We start from the raw sequence: 16,754 nt of genomic DNA, 5'->3' as shown, positions 1-16,754 counted from the left end.
GCTAAAGTAATGTTAAGAAAATTCAGATCTGATCCATCATTTACCATCCTTCAGCAGCTTTCCATTAAAATAAAGATAAAATCTCTCCAGTGGTTGGTTGTAAAGCCTTCAGGCAATGCCCCTCTGTTCTTTATTTCTTACAGCTCCCCCAGCCTTCTCTTCTCCTCTTTGCAGCCAGTCCTGCGCACATGCTCCACCCACCCCAAAAGGTAAGGAAGGATCTGCAATACCCCCTTACCCCCCCACTCCCCTCCCACCTTGGCACAAGCAGCTTCCTTTGCCTGTGAACACTAATACCTCTCCCCTTCCCTAAGGCCTGGCTAGATCATACACATCCTTTAGCTTATCACTTAGATGTCAGTTCCTCTGTGGGTCTTCTGTGACCCTCCCAGGCCAGGTCAGGTATTTCTTCTGTTTACATGCTTCTGTTTACCAACGCTCCCTGTTGGTAAATACACAGCACACATCACTGTGTTGATTCATCTGTCTCCCGGGCACATGATACTCTAAGCTTGCAAGTTATCCTCACAGCCCAAGGCCCAGCACATGAGGTTCCCTCCATAAAGAGCCCACAAATGATTGAGTGCCATCTATGAAACACAGAATTAAATTTCCCTCAGGCTCATTAGTAATTCCATACAGAATTCATTTAGAGTAACAAACAAAATAAAATTCATTTAAAAATATTTGTTTATAAGCTACACAATACCTCATAAAATGAGTGAAAACAGGAAAAAAAATCTTAGTTTAAATGGTTTTCCCAACTCATTTAACTGCTTAAAGCTCCGAGTAGCCTCTTCCAGTGTTTGCACTTCCCAATCTGCAGGCTGCCCAAGGCTTTGGACCTGTTCCTTTCAGCTTCTAGAGGCCAGAGGAGAATATTCACACTCCATCCTACGCCCTCCCTATGGACTGTGTGCCCCCAGCTTTACTGATTCTCTTTTGGGTCCACTTTCTCTTTGCCAAAGGAAGCTCTGTGACTCAGCAGCTTACAATCTGCCTTCTTAAACAAGTAGACTTTTTTGCTCAAGCAAACACAATTAACCACTACATACCACACAACAATCAAGTTAGAAAAACACTGAACAGATCTCTGTATAATTAGAAAATATCTGCTTATAAGCTGCACATAGCTAGAATCATAATTTTTTTGTAGGGTTAGATGGCAATTCAGCCACGCTTGGCCACGTTGTCATAGTGAATGCTAAACTACAACAAAGAATTCCTCATGAAGGAAGTGTGCTACTCTGATTTCTTTCTCACAGGATAAAGATGCTATTTTACCAAAAATAATCTATACCTTGGCATCCAATGAAATGCAAATTTGATGAAAACAAAAGACTCCATTAAAAGCAAGGACAAGAAAGCCTCTGGTTCATACAATGTGCAGATTGAGAACTTTGGTGGATTTTAGAAATGTGGGCTACAGGTTGCGTTCTGAATGCATTACTGTAGGTTTTATAGGTGGTCTGTTCCTAATACATGTGAAAATACACCCTATGTAAAACCCTTAATATTTACTGCAATCACTGTACAGAGTTTATCCTGAATTTGTACCTCTTTGTACTTCCCGACAGTAGGAATACAGAAAGCTGAAAGATTGGTAGCCTCAAAGATTTTTAAATACAGATTTAGAAGGTCTGCATACTTTAGGTCCCTGTTATATAGGTTCTGTGATTCACTAAATAATTACTCCTCATGGATGCAGACCCTGTCTTCAGGTAGCTCACGGTCTGGTGGAGGGGGGGAGGAGGGGAAGGAAAAAGGAAAAGGAAGAAACAAACACAAGCTAAGTGTCTGCTGCAGGACAGGCACGATGTAAGATGTTATATATAATTTCTCTTCATCCTCACGATGACTCCATGTGGTTGCGATCATTAGCTCTGTCAGAGAAGAAAGAGAGGCTCAGAGAGATCTGTTCCCTAAGATTATCCTGGTGGTAACTTGCTGCAAAGCAACGTGATAAGAGCTGTAGGAGCTGGAGAAGGAGGCAGGCCCACATAACTGAGTGGTGATGATATCATCCAGTGGGATAAGAAATAGAAAGGTGGGAAGGAGGTCTGCAAGGTTGGACATAATGAATTTGGAGGTCCCAATATTGATGTCTCTGTTGACGAGGTCCTTTAGACAGCTGGAAATACGGGTCTGGAGTTGACAGGAATGCCAGGCTGAAGACATGAATGAGATTCCCTAGGTGTTCTGTACAAATCCAGAAGAGAAGAGGCTAACGACTGAACTTTGGGGTTAAAACACACATAAAATAAAATAAAACTGATACACCTCTAGGCAGGCTAACTTAAAAAAATAGACAGAAGACACAAATTACTAACATTAAAAATGAAAGAGGAGCCATCCCTCCTGATCCCTATTATCCTTCTAATGATCCCATGGACATTCAAAGGATAGTAAAGGAGTATTATGAACAAACATATGCCTACAAATTTGATAACCTTTTTTTTTTTTAAGATTTTTCACCAATCCTGAATCTTTAGAGTAATAGTAGCAATGGCTCTCATAAAGGTAATTCTATGGGAGAACCAAAGAAATTATGCCAGGGTATAAATATATGTGGTTGTATGAGTTACTCAGAAAGTAATTCTGGGTAGAACAATAAATGCATAGTGAAGTCTTCTTTTGATAACCATACATTTGAGGTGTTCTTGGTGAGTATGAACATAGTCATTTCATTTGCAGTTTAAAGACATACCCCTGTGCTTTGGTCCTGTGAAAGAAACAAACTTAAGTTCATCTCAGTGTGGAGATGGGCTTCTGTTTGAGGAGTAGGTTGGAGGAACACTGAAAAACACAGCCAAGATTTTTCTCAAGATGTAGTTTTATATCTATTCCAGTGCAGAGAGTAAAATCCTCAATACTTTATAAGGGAGTATGACTCAATTTTAGACAGAAAACTGTTAGAAATGAGGTCTGATCTCTTTGTAAAAAGTGAACTATACCTTCAACTCGGCCATAAAGTCATTTCAGTCAATAACCATTAGAATTTTTAGCTCAATGATATAGCTTTCTGATTTATACCTTAAAATGAACTATATAAAACACATACCTAGCTAATATAATGAGTTTATTCTCAAAGTGGAGTTATTAAATACAAGCCAATTAATGGTTGAAGTATATAAACTTACATTTATTCCTTTTGTTTGGAATTATTATTCTGTGGTAGATTTTTCCCCTTTTCTTTTTTTTTTTTTTTGCGGTAGGCGGGCCTCTCACTATCGTGGCCTCGCCCATTACGGAGCACAGGCTCCGGCCACGCAGGCTCAGCGGCCATGGCTCACCGGCCTAGCCACTCCGCGGCATGTGGGATCTTCCCGGACCGGGGCACAAACCCGTGTCCCCTGCATCGGCAGGCAGACTCTCAACAACTGCGCCACCAGGGAAGCCCTGTTTCTTTTTTTAATTGTGGTAAAAATCCCTTTTGTTTTGTAATAATCTAGTGGGGGGAAATGTATTGAATTAATTATGAGTAAAACAACTCCTGGAATCAGACTAGATTTTAACCCTAGATCTAATAATCTACTCAATCTTTTAGAGCAGTAAATGATACCTATTTCATACGATTTCCAAAAAATTAAATATCATAATAAAATTGCTCAATGCAGTGCATGACCCAATAAATACTACTTCTATAATAAAGCTTAAAAAAAAAGGCACGTAAAAGAAAAGGAATCCAGCAATAAGATGAAGCAGGAGTTGTGTGAAATGCAAGGAGTGGGAGAACACAGTATCATGGAATATAAACTGAAGAGTAGAAGCAGGTGTCCAAAGAGGGCTGCATCAACTTTGACTTTCAGTTTGAAAGAGCTTGGCTGTGTTATAGGCTGAGAAGGAGTCTGATGGAGTGGAAAGGCAGAAGATGGACCAGAAAGGGGACAGTTTTCTCTCCCTGGATGGCAAGATCCATCTAACATGGCAGGCCCAGGTTTGTCTTTTCACCCCTTCACTTCCAGACCTAGCAAAGGGCTGTGTATAGCATTTCAGAAATGTTTGTTGAATGAATGAATGAACAATTTAAATAATTAATACTTAAAAGATCCCAGAGAGGATGGGAGGAAATGAGATGCAGAGTACAGATGGTTGAGATCAGCCCTGGTCAAGAGAAGGGTCATCTCTTCCTTTGAAACTGGAATCACTAGCACTGAGAATGTTGCTAAAACTGAAGAGACACTCAAATGTTTGTGGATTAAATGAATGAAATTATATTTAGGGCATTATCAAAACATAGCTCATCTCATCAGTGTTCCTTAATTTCATAGTTAGAAAATTCTATTTAAGAAAATAATAAATCTAGTAAACTAAATTGAACTTTGGTCATCAACAATGGTTTTGCAGTAGACATGCTAAAACAGCCTTCTCTTGATTTTTCACCATGAATAGCAGAAGCCTTTCTCTATTGATGGTTTAAATGTTATGTCTGAAAAAGGAAACTGATTATTGAACATTGTAGAAATTAAGTTATTTTCAAATACGATGAAGATTCTCATGTTGCTATAATGTAGGATATATTCATGGATAAATAAAGACGAATGGATAAAAATAAGAATGAAATGTGGAAATCTGCTTTTCTAACTTGGTGTTAATACAAAGGATGAGGATAGAGACCATAGAAAGAAAAGAGAAAGATTGTTAAACTCTTTTGAAAATAAAAGAATCCTGTGACTGAGAACAAAGAAATATAAATTCTGTATATTTAAGAAATATAAATTCTGTAGAGAATTCAGAAATCCCTTAGGAGGGTTTACCTTTTCCATTTGTGTCCTCCAAGTGCCATCCAAGGCAACTGGGTAACCCTGGCCCCCAGATAAGAGCAGATTCTGCACCACACAGCTCTCTGTCACAGAAATGCCAGCCATCACATTTCCCGCTGGATCTGAGTTTTCTTCTCTGACTTGGAAAGTCTGCATTTCCGCAGATACTGGCTTCTATGTTACAGCTGAAATACCACTTTGTTCCCTGTCCAGGATTCCACTGACAGGAATGCAAAGCCAGTCATTTTCAAATGAAATGACTGTTCCTACAGGTTAGGGAACACTGGAGAATCATGACATCGTCCCAAATTGTTCAGTGAATAAACTTGCTTAGCTATTTTCCCAGATTCCTAATCAAACACCAATTTTCTCCCAGCCCCACCCCCACCCCCACCCAATATTTGGATAATAAGGGATGATAAAAGGATTTCTTTTCCTTCTATTCCCATTGTCCCTACATGGTCAGCCAGAACTGAATAATTACAATAACTTGGAAAACTACTACAATTTCCAGACTGTTTTCTCCCATGTCTGATCCAGTCTGTACCACACTGCCAGAGGAATCTTCCAAACATATACATTATTTACCATTTCGAAGCCCTGCTCAAGAACCTACAATGGCTCCTACTGCCTTCCACATCAAGTCTTTAATTCCTTTGTGCAGCTTTTAAGACCCTCAGAATTTGGCTCCACTGCTACTTATTTATACTCCTGCCCTCCCAGGCCCCCTCCTCATGGACAGAACCATCTCCTTTCTGCAGGGCCCTGATGCCTAGCCTGTCCTATCTCCACTCCCCTACCAGTTGATATGTCTTCCTCCCCCCTCAAACCCCCTCCCAACTCCTCCTAGATCCCTCCAGGGCCAAGTTAAACTCTACGCCTTCCACAGGGTTGTTCAACTCTTCCAGTCCCTGTTGAGCACTCTTTCTGCCAGGGGCAGACAAGTCAAAACTAGGTAATATTTGGGAGGGGGAGGGTACTTAATTGTGCTTTGTTTGGAGGGCCCGTTTGGAAATATGTCTTAAATTCTTTCTGTGTTTCCTATATAACCTAGGGAAGGGCAAGGCAAGTAGTAGATGTAAACACTTGCTGAGTTCTTGATTGTATAGTGTGTACCTGTCCTTTAGCTCTGAGGCCACAGAACTTTATTTCTGGTTGAATGTCAGCAGCTGGAGAACCAGTTACTAACATTCTTACTACAAACCCAATTGTCACATTACATCTTTAGCAAATGCAAATCTATAACTGGCTGAGTCAGAGAAACTTCTGTAACTTCATTCAGTGTTAACCAAAATGTAATGTTTGCCTCTGGCAAGTTTCACTGTTTTCTCATTTATGTGCAGTTGGATTGGAATCCATGCTCTATTTTAAAGGTGATAAAAAGCTAATGAGAAGAAATGATGGGGGAGTTTATGGCTGTGGAACTTTAAGTTTCGGTCAACCCCAACTCCTAAATTCATGTATTCATGTTGCCTGAAAGTCTTTCCATGACCTCATTTAGTGTCTCTTTAATACTTTCGACCCATTGAGGTGAGACACGACTGATGTGGAAAGAAATGGAACTCTGGACTCTTGGTTTAACTTTAAAGTTAAACATCTTCCTTCCTCAGATGCTTACAGAAGATCCAGGCCTTTCGTAGACTCTCCTCAGTCTGTTTCTTCAATCATTTCAAATATTAGAATTAGCTTTCCCCTGGATTTTTATTCTAAATGTTAATGATACATTAACAGAAAAACCAGAAATAAATAGCGTCATATTTTTGGTTTTCTGTGATTATTTATGTCTCTGCCTTCAGAATGAAATCATTTCCTTCCTGCCTCATCAGAAGGCTGAATTTAGGTAACAGAGTGTAGCTGTGGACCTAAGCGAGATTTCAAAACAGAAAAAGAATTTCACAGCTGACTATGCTTGTCTCCATTGCCATTACCAGTCTGTCTTTGTTGAATGCTGGCCCTGTGCTCCCTGGAAACGGCATATTCCTCCCTCAAGACCCAATTTAAATGTCTTTCAGTGAAATCTCCTCTAGCTCCCCCAGACAGACCTGGGCCTCTCTTCTTCATATTCCATATATTTATTGAGCACCTGCTTTCCGTTACTCAGTCCCTTATGCTCTTGCCATAAAGCACTTTCTGGAGTCTGTCAGTCCATCTCCTCTCACTCGACCTGCACAGGGTAAGTAGTACTGTTTCACTCACTTTCATACCCACCTGCATGATGCCTAGCATGGCTCTGTGGAATGATTTACACCATAAACTACAGGAGGCACTGGCTCCAGAGAAGCTGCTTGAGTAACATCAAAGATGGATGGATCAATTCATCTGGGCTGAGGTTTCGAAGTGGAAGAGTCTGTTTGGGCTCCTGGCCACCAGCAATGAAGGGAATGGATGGGGAAATGGAGTTGAAGGCCTGAGAGTCTGCGCCATCAACAGAGACCATCTAAATAGCTCCTGAATTTGCCTGCTACCGCCTTTCAACTACCACTGCCTCTGACTTCTTCGAGCCTTCCTCCTGTCTTGCCTGAATTTACTAATGAGCTTTAAACTGGTCTCCTTAACTCTAGTATAGGATTCTATTACTCCCTAGTCTCCTGTAATCCATCTATAACATGACTATGGGCCGAATCTTTCTAAAAACCAATCCAATATTCGTTTGCTTAAAATCCTTTTAGTACTTAAAATCTTGCAGTCACACACGCACACACAGGCATTCTCGCGTGCATGGGCACACAATACGCACATGCACACACATATGGCCTTCAGTCTGAAATCCAGATCCCTTTTTGTGATGTTCAAGTCCATCCATGATCCAGCCCTTCCTTTCTTGTCACTGTGACCCCTCCATGCACACCCTGCTCTCAGTAGCTCTAAGCTACTGGAAGTTCTCTGAAATTTCCAAACTATCATAACTTGATGCCTTGGCGTACGATGGTCCTTCTTCCTGGAACAAAACCCACTGCATCAATCTTACTCGACTTACTCTAACTCAACTGTCAGGTTATAGCTAAAGTGGCACCTCATTGGAGATGCTTTCCTTGACCACTCCCTGCTGCCTGGCTGGGTTAGGTACCCAATGCACGAGCTGCCACACCACCATGCATTCCTCCAGCTCAGAACGTCTCACGTGGTATTGCACCTGTCTGACTCCACCAGGACACTGAACTCTTTGCAGACTGGCCCTCCTTCTTATTTGCATCTGTCACTGCCTCAGTGGGTCCTTCCCTGGCCATCCCACTTAAAAGAACACACACATTTGTTTGTGAACACACACACACACACACACACACACACACACACACACACACCATTTTCCCTGTTCCCATTCCCTGCTTTATATTTCTCTCCATAACATCTATCACTTTCTAATATACTATATAATTTACTAACTTATTTTGTTTATCACATATTTCTCCACTAGAGGTAAACTGCAGGAGGGCAAGAATTTGAAAGCCCATATTTTTCTGAACTGTCTTCAATTTCCCTGGTCTCATAATTTTCCATTCTACCTGGCTCTAATGTTGAGTCCCCAAGAAATAACCCCTTGCACCTTTCCCAGGGAAACTGCTGGGGTCCTTTTGTTCTTGCTTGTGACTACCCACATCACCAATATTCTGTTTTGCTAAAAGTTGAAGCCCAGAATGCTTGAAACTGCTCTGGTTTCTGTTGCCAGAATTTCCATTACCTGCTCTCAGACTGACTCCTTTTCTCCATCACTTTGAAGCAGCTGCTTTAGAGGCTGTCTTCCTTGCTCCCCATCAAGTTAATAAAGAGAAACCTTTTATTCCTCTATTTGTTTTTTGTTTGTTTGGATTTTCTGCTTATTTCAACATGTCTTGTCTGTTTCCTCCACTGCTGGATTCGGAGAGTCTAGAACAATGCCTCACAGAGAGCAGGTGTCTATGAAATATTTGTCAAATAATAGAATTTGTATCTTCAGTGTTTACTATGACACCTGGCACATAATAGGTCCTCAATACATGTTAACTGAATAAACTAACAAAGGATTGGAAGAAACAGGGATGCAGAATCACATCAAGGAAGTAGATGAAAATGCAATTCTAGATTCCTTCTTTCTCATATTCTACACCTAATCAATCACCAAGTGGTCAGTTCACTTCTTAAAAACCTTCCTAATATTTTCTTTTCTTTCCTGCCACTTCTACTACTTAATTCATGCCCCTGTTTTCTCTATCCTGGACTATTAGTTCCCATGCCTTCGGTCTTGCTCTTCTCCAATCCAGCCTACTCTTAGTGACATTGCTAAAATGTGTCTAGGAGTATCCCTCCCCTGATTGGTGAATCCCACTATCTGAGGGATCGAGTTTAGATTCCTCTGCAAGAACAAGGCCCTTCACGACCTGGTTCCTTTCCATCCACCCCTTCTACTCTGCTTCTACCCTACTCTACATGTACTCTGCACTCTTGCCACTTCCAAACTACTGCAGTTCTTTAAGGAGCTCTTTTGTGTTTCTGTGCCTCTGTTCTCTTTGCTTGGAACACTGCTCATCTACTTTGTATACCTGAGGAACTGTTGTTTATCTTCCAAAATTTCGCTTAAATGTCACTTCCTCTTTGACTCCAAGTAAAGTCTGTTGCTCCTTCCTATGCTTCTCAAGGCCCTCATCACCCTGTAAGTGTCATCGGTTGCTCCTGTGTCTGTGTTCCTCCCTCTCAGGACTATGTCTTATGCACCTTTGTATATACAGAACTCAGCTCCACGGTTGGCATCCAGTAAGGGGAAAATAAATATTTTTTATTACAAAGACTTACATACTAAGCTAAATGAATTGAAGTCCTGCTTTGTGGAAAATAGTCAATTTTTAGTCTTTATGAAGCCCATCTGGCATATTTCAAATTCTAATAACAGTTATGGATTCTTAGTTGAACCTTCCTCTGTGGGTTTCATGGTCAATGATTTTTAAGGATTTTCTTGGGTTAAATTTTATGTTTTTATGCTAAGAAGCCCTTTCCAAGGCAGAACTTTCCACCCACATTTTTCTCCTTCTGTATTATGCACGGTTTATACAACTTGTAGAAAGCCAGGTTGTTTTATAGGTTCAAAACCACAGAGTAATGTTCCTCGTTTTGTACCTGATTCATTCTACACGGTGATATTAATGCTCTGGCAATTCTCCTGAGCTGTCATTGGGACTGGGCTCACTGCTCTCCTGAAGTTAAAGCTGAGAATTTGAGCATGGGCTTTTTCTAAACCGTAAGAAGGTAGGCTTAGGGATTTTAAAAAGACTCTCAGCCCATCCTCAAAAGCTGATGTTAACATGAAGAGTTATTGCCCCCAACCCTCATCTTAGTTTATGACATAAATTATACTTTTAGAAGTTCCTGCAACTATTATTGCCTCTTCTTTCTGCTTAAAAAGCAAAATGGAAAATAAAACAATGAAAAATACAATTAGCTTAAAGATAATTTACCAAAAGAGAATTGATAATATTAAGCAAACAAGGTAGAATTAGATTGAGTTTTATCCCAAGAGTTATCTGTGAATGCAGGTCAAGGAAAAAGACAAAATTATATTCAGGAGGGAAGCAAGACTGGAATTCAGAAGAGACAGGATGGGGTAATGGAGTGAAAGGGCAAGACAAGGGCACTGATGGGCAGCGAGGATGATGGCTTGAAGTGTCAAGAAAACAAAGCAGATCAGAGTAGGTGAGACTTGGCTACTCAGGAAAATAAGTCATGAATATTCCATGTTGTAGGTTCCTATCTAGGCACATTTATTAAAGGTACCACACCAAATTCATCACCATCTGTGTACTCAGGGTAGCGTGCTAGTCAGAGACTCATCGCACGTCATGTCTTATTCTCAAACTAACAGCACAACTTCAGTGATTCCATAGCAAATCCAAAACATTGAAATATAGTCAATATCATCCCTGAATTATATATCTGAAAGTCACATTATAAAATAAAGATTACAGCAAGACTGAAAAACTTTGAAAGTACAACTATTCTGTTACGAATCTTAAAAACTTGGCTGTGCAGAGACAAAATGAAAATGATCTTCAACTCGAGATGTTTAGAGAGGTAATGTTTTGTGGGTTAAGGACCACTTGAGCAGAAATGAGAATAATTGGCTGAAGGAGTTTCAGTGTTGTCTGAATAGAAAACGTGAATTTCGACTGAGCACTTTCATTAGTGAAGTATTCAACCACGTCCACTGTGGAAATTCTCTGGGGTGTGTGGGCTTTCTCACCCCAGGCACTGACTTCCTAGGTTTGACTGCTACAGGTTGCCATCGCCATCCGGGGGGAAGCTGAATTGGAAGCCGGTGACTCTAATTTACTCATGTGATAATTTGCCTGGAGGTTTCTATTCCAAATGGTCTCCCAGCTTCCCTTCCAGGAAGAAATAAAAGCAGCTAATTCACCACTCCTGGACTTGACTGGAAGACCAGAATCAATGGACATGCTCTTTCAAGGGAGAAGAGCCTAATTTTGGAAATGCAAATATTTTAGGGGCGCCGTAACATGTATCTAAGGATGTTTCTTTCTTCCTGGTGAAACGTGCGACTTTCTATAAAAATATCCCAGACCCAAGCCTTCCAATTTCTCACACAAGGACACCTGGCCTTTTGAGAGGTTGTGTCGCTCTTGTGACAGAAGAATCTGTAGCATAAAGAACCCAGTACTCTCTGGGGAGTTTTTCATTCTGAGAACACACGAAGGACTCTCCAGTTCTCTCCCCCTCACAAATACTCTAAAACTGTGCCATACACTGAGTGGCCACAAGCCCCTGAAATGGGCTGGTCTGAATTGAGATGTGCTGGAAATGTACAATACACACCAGATATCTAAGACTTAGTACCAAAAAAATGTAAAACATCTCATTAATAATTTCTTACATTGATTACTTGTTAATATGATAATATCCTATCATATGATGATATATTAGATCAAATGAAAAACACTGCTAAAATTGGTTTTACCTGTTTCTTTTTTTTAATATGGCTACTAGAAAATTACAATTTTATATGTGTCATGCATTATATTCCTACTAGACGGTGTTCCATTAAAATTGTGAAAACCCAACCCTTTCCTAACTACTAGAGTCAGACGGAACCCAGCAGGCATGCCAGCTTTGAAAGGCTGAGCTGAAAATTTAGATTCTAGATGCTGAGATGAAGGGTCACACAAAAAACAAAGCAATAGGAGTTACCCTGGTGAGCAAGGTGATGGGCAAAGAAACAGGCAAATAAACCACGAGACCCAGGTTTCCATGGGTGTTTCAGGATGGAAGCTCTGGTTCTCAAATTGTGGTCCTTTGACCAACAGCATCAGCATCAACTTGGAACCTGTTAGACACGCAAATCCTCAGGTCCCATCCTTGACCTACTGAATCAGAAACTTTGAGAGTGGGACCCAGTAATCTCTGTTTTAATAAGCCCTCCCAGGTGATTCTGACACACTCTTGATTTTAGAACCCCTTCGATATCTCATGTAACATCTGCCTGCTCTGTGGGCTGCAATTAGCTATCACCCCATTGAACAAGTGAAGAAGCTGTGTGATAAAGAAATGAAGAAACTTGCCACAATCACGTAACCTTAAGTGGTTAAAAAAAGAAAAATCAGGCTTTCAGTTCCTGAGTTTCTAATCCTAGGGTCGATACACTTAATCAGATGTAAAATCAATAAGAAAAACAAAAAGAAGAGAAACAGGGGATCTAGATCAGTGATTGTTAAGTTTTTTGGAGTCACCAACCTGAAAATCTGAGGAAACTCTGGTCCCTCTTCCACAAAAATGAACTTTAATGCAACACTGATATAACTTCAGGAGGCCATTCGACCCCTTGAGGGTCCTGCCTGCCTTCAAATTTATAATCCCTCATCTAGAAACCCAAATTGGATGATGAGTCATTCTTGGTAGTAAATTAGTCCCCCTTTATAGGAATAGGGTTTTGCATGGATAATGCTTCCTACTAATATACACTGAAGGAAAAATTTTGTCTTAAATGTTTGCTAGTTGAGAACTGTGTTTCTTCTATTGGCTTAACTGGGAACAAAATGCTCATTAGTGGCTTATAACCTCAACTGCCTTTTAGCAGAGGAAGTAGCAGGCACCAAACTGATCCTGAAATCTAAAACAGGCTGGGTCTTGGGGACAGAGGGCCACGGACCTTGATCACATTTGGCTGTAACGTCAGGGTTTTGCTACAAAATGAGTAAAGGACCTTGTTTGTAGCGTCTGTCTCTGCCAGTTGAGGATAGTGTTAATGACAGGAATTTCTACCTGTGATAGCTTTGGAGCAAATCAGGCTGAAAAAATTAATGTGCAATAAATGTGCCTTTGTGTTGGCAGCACAGAGGCTATTTGCAGAGCCTGACGCTGTTTGATAAGCACAGCACAGCTCATTTTTAACCTGACTTGAAACTTTTATAATTTATTCCCAGACAATGGTGATCAAATGCTTGGGGCTTGTGGTAAAGGAGAGGCTGGTCTCTTTTTATCCACCTGCAAAAATAAAACTGAACATTTGTTCTTTCATACAAGGGAAAATCGGTTGTCTTGAACTGTATTGGTAAATCCTTATTGTTTCTTTAATAAGTAGTTCTACATTTCAGAAGACGGGAAAGTATTAAGTGTGAATACATACCTCTATTCATTCGGCATTATGCCTTAAAGTAACAGGCAGTCACTGATGTAAATGGATTGAGTTCTGGAAGTTTGTACTTGGGAAATTTTTTCCATAAAAAATATAAATAATATTTATTACATATATTGGCCTTGTTTTTTTCTAACTACATGAAATATTAAACATGTCTTTGGAATCACCCTGCAAAACCTAACCATTATTCATGGCACTTTTTCCATGGGGCAATACAATTAATGTTAGAAACCTATTTAAACCTACCACTGGCAAAAAGAGAGACATTTACTACCTTCTGTGACTCTGGAAGACAGATCAGGGATTTTTCTTTTCATGGGCTCTGGTGAAAGCACTTTTTCCTTCCCTCTGACCGCTAGTTTTACAAGCGGGAGGGAATTCGCCCCCTGGTGGTGATCACATATAAGCATGAAATATTCATAAACCAGGTGTTCACTCATTACAAACTGCTTATGCATTCCTTCACTCCTCCACCATGAGATTTTAAAATACAGCTTTATATCTCCCCAAACATCTAGAGCATCAGATTGCATCTGGAAGACAATCTGCAAGTTTGTTGAATAATTATTAAAGACACTGACTCTTCAGTGACAATTGAACATGACTAAATGACATTCTTGCAAGCTCCCGGCATAAAATCATAAGCAAAAGGGATTTTCTTCCAATATTAGTGTACCGATATAGGATTTACTTTAAGGTGGCTCCCAATAGTACTAATAAATTTCGAACATACTAGTCCCTAAGTTGAAATTTCTGTGCCCAGCTTTTGCAAACACCACACCCTACACACACACACACACACACACACACACACACACACACACACACACACACACACACTCTACATATCACATTTAATGTTCCAGTTAAACTGGTCTTCTTGTCATTCCCCAGACACAATTTTCACTGCCCCTCCCCCTTTGCCTTTATTTATGGTTTTCCTTTGGCCCTACTGCCTAGAAGGGATTCCCTTTTTCTTTCTACATTGCCTTAAATCTCATGGTCTAATACTCCTATCTTCTAGCAATATGAAGAATAATTATTCCACTTTTCTTTCCTGAGATATATTGAGAACCTAGAATGTCCAATGCTTGGACATTGTGATCTCTCTTGTCTTAAAAAATGAAAACAGAAAACAAATCAAAAACATTTTGTCTGAACTACCCTGCCTAAATAATTAACACCTTCTTATATTTTAGCTTATCTCTAATTTTCTATTCCACACAGTCCAAAACTTTATTATACCACACCTTGTTCAGCTGTTTCTAAACTAGATTATAAGTTCCTGGGCTGAAAGCTTTTCCTAAACTTCTTGTACTTCTTCATTTATTAATTCACTCCAGGGATTGCTTACCACATTTATTCATTCATTTACCTAATTCACTCATTCAATGAGCACCTATGAAATATAAATAAGATATTTTGATAATATATTGGGTTTATTGTGCTTAGTACAGGGCTATTTCTCATTATCTGTGAGATGGAAGGCTTGTTGCTATAAAATCAAACAAAAGTAACCATTAAATGGCGTTTGCCAATATCCTGACATAATGATCCTGGTTCTGCTTCAGTTTAGCATAATCCCCTTACGTCTAGTTGAGATCTTACTGTATGTGTCGGCCAAGAGGTGTAGTGGGGAAAAACATGGACTTTGAGGAACAAGAGTGGAGATGTTCATGCCTGAAAGCTTCATCTTTTCACTGTGAAACATGGTGCAATGTCACCCGCTGAGAATGAAGATGGCAGCAGGGAGCTTGGGACTTAAGGAAAAGTGAATAATCCCTGGGAGGAAAGCAAGAGACTGCTCCCTAGAGAAGCACGAAAGGATTGCTTTGAGGGTCTCACTGAGATTTGGGGACCAAAAACATATAGTAACAACAATCTGTGTTTTCCTCCAGTAACATTCAGTACCTAGGGATAGGGGCAGAAAAGACCAATTCTCCGTTTAGCTGAGGTCAAGACTTGGAAGGCTGATCCATTGGAGGAAATAGTTGGAAAGAGACTTGTAGTCAGGGAAGGGAGGGAAACGATGAGGCGAAGAGGAGCTTGAGGGACTGAAGAACTCAGTGGGGCACGGTGGGTGAAAGCTGGACCACTAAGGAGCTGTGGGCAGAGATTATTTTTGTATTGGTTTCCAGCTTCAGAAATGAAGCTGTTCTTGGTGAGAATGAGGTTGAGGATGGGTTGCTCATGGAGAATGGAAGTCCAGGTTTTGTAAGTTAAGGAGGTGAAGTTGAAGCTTGATGGATTACTCACCAGATGTGAATGCTGTCTATAACTATGGCAAGAGATCTGGAAGTCACGACTCCTGAGTCAGGTGCCAAAATCTTCAATAAATGAAGACTGGTGGGATGGGGAGAGTGGTAGAGCCACATGGCCATGAAACCCAAAGAAGGGCTATTAGAAAAATGCAAAAGGGAATTTTGCCTATTAGTGAAGCTTAATTGGTTTATAGTTTGTTTCATTCTATGAAGCTGCTTAAATTTCCCATTTAATAAATCAGAAAACATAAGTATGGCTGATAAGTGTGCCAACTGAAGAATGTCTCCAGCCATCCAGCTCTACAAGGGTTGATTCATTAACCACTGAAGTTGCTGACCTTTAATACACCTTGAAAGGAGTTCAGGGTGGACATCAGGAATGAGACACTCTGTGCTCTGGGAAAACTGGCGGAACAGGCCTTTAGACAGTGTGAAATTTTCAGGAGAAAGTTTTATGAACCCAAACTCATGCATCTTCCCATACTTAGAAAAGCCCTAAAACCATTATCTAAGGTGCCCTAAAACCATTAACTAAGGTGTCTGTTTTTCATGACTAGCAACAAACTTCTACTGGGATGTGTGCTTGGTTGCTTGCACCCTCTGCCAAACTCACATATATACTGACCTCCCCTCTTACCTGTTGGAACAATTTCTCCGAGCTATCTGAGAGGCTATCTCCTGGGCTATAGTCCTCAGTAAGACACTGAATAAACTCGACTCACAGCTTTTACATTGTGCATTTTTTTAAGTTGACAAGTATATCAAACGTATACAAATTCAGAAATAAATACTTAGAAAAAACTTAGTTCTCTTGTTTTCTTTTAATGAGAGGCAATTTATCAGCCATCATGCATTTCCTATCTCACTTAAAAATATCACAAACTGACATTTTGCTAATGTATTACATTTAATCAAAATCATATTTTGGGGCTTCCCTGGTGGCGCAGTGGTTGAGAGTCCGCCTGCCGATGCAGGGGACACGGGTTCGTGCCCCGGTGTGGGAGGATCCCACATGCCGCGGAGCGGCTGGGCCCGTGAGCCATGGCCACTGAGCCTGCGCGTCCGGAGCCTGTTGCTCTGCAACGGGAGAGGCCACAACAGTGAGAGGCCCGC

The 16,754-nt window shown here is 40.5% G+C and overlaps 1 pseudogene; it reads left to right on the top strand.

Annotated features, from left to right (window-relative positions):
* The first annotated feature begins 10,368 nt into the window (after window positions 1-10,368).
* LOC112406690 (glyceraldehyde-3-phosphate dehydrogenase-like) overlaps window positions 10,369-16,754 on the top strand; it is a 17,465-nt pseudogene continuing 11,079 nt past the window's right edge.

Source organism: Neophocaena asiaeorientalis, unplaced genomic scaffold, assembly GCF_003031525.2.
Source record: "Neophocaena asiaeorientalis asiaeorientalis breed wild unplaced genomic scaffold, Neophocaena_asiaeorientalis_V1.1 scaffold59, whole genome shotgun sequence".
Classification (NCBI taxonomy): domain Eukaryota; kingdom Metazoa; phylum Chordata; class Mammalia; order Artiodactyla; family Phocoenidae; genus Neophocaena; species Neophocaena asiaeorientalis.
This window is presented reverse-complemented; position numbering and strand designations above follow the sequence as displayed.